Raw genomic sequence first — 6000 nt, forward strand, 5'->3', positions numbered from 1 at the left:
ACCCTTATATCAGGAGATAACAGGTGCTGCTTAATCAGCCCAACCCAGATCACACCAATTAGGAAACCTGGACTGGAATATTTTCCCTGCTGCTGATCTAAAACCTGGTCTGGATTCTCCACATTATCCTCATGCTGTATCTGCAACCATATATATGGCAGTGTGGGTGGCACTGTGTGTGGCAGTATCCCTTGGGTGGGGGGGGGCACAGATGGGGGAGTGGATGATCACTGACATCTATTTAGTGCAGGGAATGAGCCTGGTACTGCCCAGCTAAACAAATCAGCGCTGCTTTGATTATTTTTCTCTTTTTGCAAGGTTTTACAGAACCATGCATATTCCTTATCCTATGCACCAAATATACACTGGTGCAAATGCATTTTATGCTGATGACTGGTATCAACTAGGGAGTCCAATCCCGGGATCGGGATCGGCGGGATCCCGGGATTTTGGCCTAAAATAGGCGGGATTTTAATCCCGGGATTGAAGCGCTCAATCCCGGGATTCGGGGATTACTGCGGGCATGCAGAATACACTTCTTCTTTAAAAGCCGGGCCGCGCTGAGCACCTTACATGGCTCAGATGTGCTGCCCGACCCTCAAGGTGCTGCTGCGGCGGCTGTGCACGGCGCAGCGTGACGTGATGTCAAGGGTCACGCTGCGCAGCCCAGCCGCCGGCATGACGCTTATTCTTCTGTCTATTGTATTCGGTCGCCCAGCCACCCGGTTGCTGTGCCTGTGCCGCTCCCAGATACCCGCTCGCTGTGAGGACCGGAGAAGGTCATGCTGCCTGTCACTGGTGCTGTGTAAGTGACAGTGCAGGGCAGGGGTGATGGGAAGGATTGGGGTGGAGGAATTAGTTGGGAACAGTGGCATTTTTTTATTAGGGAGGCCAATCCCGGGATCCCGGGAATCCCGGGATTGAGCATTTTTCAATCCCGAATCCCGGGATTGAAAAAATGCCCTGGGATTGGCTTCCCTAGTATCAACCCAAACGTACGGAATCATCAGGACTACTGGCAAAGATGTCAACAAATGCATAAGGATGCATAAAGCACAATGGAATATGCTACGCTATATTAGAAACTGTATATAAATAAATATACACATTTTCTTCCTTGCATGCACTGCATTAGCAGTTACGAATAACTTGCATTCATACTCCATTGGCCTACAGTATTACATTTTTTTTACTATTCCGTGTGTACCATCTACAATGACTGTTTTCTTTTTCTGCTATAATTCGAATGGTAAATATATAACTGTACTGTATAAGTTTTCACTATACCAAATAAATATTAACTTTTGCTGATCAATGTGCCATGTAGTGGGGATGCGGTCAGATGCCAGCAGTCAATAACAATGCTGGCATCCTGACTAGCAGAGAACTGGACCAGAATGCAGACATTGAAGATGCCGGCACTAAAATCATGACTGTTAGCATCATATTCCTAATATGTAGGCCAAGTTATCATTAGGCTGGGGGGGGGGGTTAGGTTTCGGCTGCGGGGCGAGGGGTTAGGCACTTTGAAGGGGAGATAGGCTTAGGCTGTGGAGGGGAGGAGGATTGGGGAATGGTTGCAGGGAAGAAGGGTTAGGCTTAGGCACTTAGAAGGGGGTTTAGGGTTAGGCTGTGGGCGGGGCTAAGGTTTAGGCGGCGGGGTAGGCAGTATAGGTACGTGTTGTTAACCCCTGTATATACTTTGCTAAGATCTCAGGGACTGTGCAGGGTTCTTTTATATTTTTGAATAAATAAATCAGCCTTTTTACAAATCTCATCATTGTGGAATAATAGATACTTTATCCTATGGAGTAATTCATTGAATGGGAAACTGTGATATGCTTAAATATTTCCCTCTTCTCTTGTGAGTTGGGTACTCTAAAAATTCTCATGTTGACTAAAGAAACCATACTTACAGTATTTCTCTGCCATATTAGGATGTGAGTAAGGTATGCACATTGTGTCCATGATGCTCTTCTAAAGGAGGAGGTTTATCGTAGGAAGTCTAAAGAAACCTTGATGCGCACAAACTCTACAATGTCTTCTATGAGTCCAGGTACGTCCCACCACCATTGTGTCCTTTTTTGTGCACCTCATAAATCCTAGAAATCCTAGACAAGTAGATATTAAGATTTTTTTGATTTGATGTTTCTTTCATTCCATTGAAACATCCTGTCTGGTTCCCACAACAAATCCCTTGCTGAAAGTTTCAATTGAACTGGCCCAGGAATAGAAAAGATACCTTGAAATACTTGAAAAGCACTTTTCTACTAAGGTGTTCCTCTGAAAGGGGGCTGCTTGTCTGGTGACATGTAAAAACCTTATTACGTACAAACCCCACATTGTCTATTGTGAGTTAGGGTATACCTCATCTCCACTGACTTTATTTTCAATTCACAAGGTGTTTTTATCATCTGTTCCCACAATCTTACACATACTGTAAAAGTGTTTGTGTTTTTCCTTCCTTCTCTTCAAACAAATACATTGAGCTTGGTACTTCACCACAAATGAATTGATGGTACTTGTTTCCTAGCACGGCGCCCGTCGTGGGTGATCGCATACCTTAACTTAAGGTATGAGATGGACGCGACCGACACGATTTTAGGGCTATTTTTAGCCTTTTCCCCGACAATTAAAAAATCGCGTCCATCGCATGCCTTAAGTTAAGGCATGCGATGCGACCAACGCGATTTATCATTGAATGCATTGCATTCAATGTTAAATTACTATGTAAAGTCGGGTCCATTGTATGCCATTATAATGGCATACAATGCGACCAATGCGATGGACCCGATTTTACATAGGGAACAATGTTAAATGGGCCAATGGACCCGATTTTTGATTGTATACCCACCCTGATGGGTAATTTACATGACAAATGCCCCCCCCCCATTGTTAACGCCACCCCACGATGAACGCCAACCTGAAGCGTGGCGAGTGCAGCGAGCCCATGAGGGGCGGCGGTACGTGTCCTCCGACCTTTTCATACCCCCACTATGCACGTCGGCGTGGAGTTGATTTTATATAGTGTGGCGAGCGGACAAGTATTACCTGTGAAGTAATGCGCATCCCCTCACAGGGCTCGCTGCGCTTGCCACGCTTCAGGCTCGGTGGCTCGCTGCGCTCGCCACACTATATGAAATCAACTCCACGCCGACGTGGATAGTGGGGGTATGAAAAGGTCAGAGGACGCGTACCGCCACCCCTCGCGGGCTCGCTGCATTTGCCACGCTTCAGGTTGGCGTGCATCGTGGGTGGCGTTAACAATGGGGGGGGCATTTGACCCATCAGGGTGGGGATACAATGAAAATTGGGGTCTGGGGGGCATTTAACATTGGGGCCAATGTAAAATCGGGTCTCAGGGACCATTTTACAATGGTTCCAATGTAAAAATCGCATCGATCGCATTGCACGCAATTTTTTGGACCCGATGGATACAATTTCCATCGCTGGCGCTGTGCTAGGAAACAAGTACCGAATTGATAAAGTGCATACCCGGAATCAGAGCCTGCCCTAAGCATAGGCAAACTAGGCAAATACCTAGGACATTTAGAATGGCTAAGGGAATGAAGCTCATAGAACTGAGCCAGCAGGAGCACCAGTGCAGGGAGCAGAGACAGTGGAGGCAGCGGTGGGCAGAAACAAATATGGCCACCTCCCCTGGAGGATGGCTGCTTACATGTCCAGCTGCAGCAGCTCCTCCTCCCATGGGCTTTTGTAGAGTCCAGCAGAATGAGCTTGCACTGACTGACTTCCTGGAGCCAGCCCAGGCTTCAGTATCTGCAGAGTCCAGGTCGGGGGAATGCTGGTGGGAAAATTGGTCTGTGATAATGTGTGGCATATGTGTATAAAGACATTATTAATGTGATACAAAATGTTTAAGGGGCATTACTGTGTGGCATTATGTGTATAATGATTGCTATTACATTGTGGCATTAAATGTTTAAAGAGCACTACTGTGTAGCGTGATGTGTATAAAGGCACTGCTGTGTGGTGTAATGTGAATAAAGAGCAATGGGTTAGGGGTGGAACTAGCAATGGTGCTAGGGGGCACCACTCGCAGCTGTGAGTTGGGGTACGTGATTTATCCCTACACATAACCTTTATACCACTTAAATAGAAATTCTTATTTATTGACCCCACCAACTCCACAAAGGGAAATAAATGTGAGGTTGTTACGCCTCAGTCCTACTTGTGTAATACATGAACCATTTGAATATCTTAAATGACCCTTCACATTGGTTATTTTCTATTTGTCTTTTTTGCATGGTCTGAGTTAACTCAATACAACCACACCGAAATCCCGAAGTCGAATACACCATCTCACTTAATCGTATTCTAGGTGCTCCAAATGTTTTTTAAGAGACATATTTAAAAAAAAAACTGTATACTTATATTCATTATATTAATTTGTGCCTTGATGTTTGTGTTGTGTTTCACCTTTTAGATATGTTATCTTATCGGACCCCTGTCGGGTTTCTCTCCATTGGGATGCCTGCATCCTTACTCTGACCACTGGCATCCCATCCACCAGTTATCTATATGTATACCATGTAGAACATGTATCCATCCTTTGTAAAACATTAATACCAATAAAATCACACACCCCTGCTCTGCATTGCTACGCTCGCATAACACGGTTGCTCTATGCTCTTTGCCCTGATTTAACACTCCTATAATTTAAAACCTCCTTTTAACCTCATGTCTTTCAACGGCTTCCCTATAACTTTGTTCACCACATACTGTAAGATTAGTAATGTACAATATAACCCTGCTGAAAAAAGTGATAGTCAAAAGGGTTCCCCCTGATATGTTTCCTCTCTAGTTTCTTATGTAAGGAAGTTGCTCAATAAAGGATCTATAGTCACCGTGAGGGCACAAATGTTACAGACTAACCAACAGCATTGAAATGGATTACTAGCTACCAACAGCTGGTTATGCTATCTGCACAGGTCTTACAAAATAACACCCCAGTGAATGAGCCACACACCCTGAATCACACTTTCCTACTTTTTTTTCACGGAGATTATAGTTGGTCATTTTGCACAGCGCCCCATTGTGTCATGCTCCTCCCAAAGGGCGTGTCTATTTCCATATATGGAGAGATTGTGAAAAGAGATTGTGAACGTGGCACCTAGAAGGGTGGATGTGCACTGCTACATCTGAGGGGAAAAATACTTATATCCAAATGTAGATTGGCCTCAACACAGTTAGTAAGAGCTACTGTAATTGCTAAAGTGCTGGGAAATGGTGCTGATGATTCAATGTAAATGTATCTAGCTCTCATTCCCTTTTTTCCCCAAAAATGTAACAGTGTAATGTGGGAGGTTGCTAGATTATTGAGGGAGAGAGGAAGATTGCTGCTATTTCAGGAGGGTAGGCAGCTATGACCCTGAATGCTTTTAGTTAAACTTTTTCTAGCAGTATTTTATGTTTTAGCTAATTGAAGAGCTTGTTATCTGTACTGTAACCTGCTCTGGGTTGACTTTGTGTTGACCAGCTCTTCTACCTACTTGATAGTACCACGTAACAACTTGATTTGCTCTTTGATGGTATGCTGTCCCTCTCCCATTGTCTACTTGAAATTACTGTGCTCAGCTCAGCCCATCCCTGCTTGCTATACCACACTCTACTGCCTGACTACTTTCCCAATGTATGCGTCTGTCTCTGCATAATTAAACCACAGGTTAGCATGGTATGGCATTGTAATACATACTAAGGCGTAAGAGTATCCAGAGTATGCAATACAGAGCTTCACCACTGCACGGAAATTGCTCCACTAATCAAAACCATGTATATTGTGCAAAACAATATCAGTGGACGGATATGCAATGCATAAAACTACAGTAAACAATAGCAAACCCTAACAAATGGATTAGTCATTAATGTAAAGTTTGACAGTGTCCTGTAAATAAAGTTCTTAATGTAATGGAGGTTATTCATGGTCCTTGGAATTTTGCATGTCTTACAAATAAACTGTAACATCCATCGGTACTGCCT

The sequence above is a fragment of the Crinia signifera genome, chromosome 7, assembly GCF_055691185.1.
Source record: "Crinia signifera chromosome 7, ASM5569118v1, whole genome shotgun sequence".
NCBI lineage: Eukaryota > Metazoa > Chordata > Amphibia > Anura > Myobatrachidae > Crinia > Crinia signifera.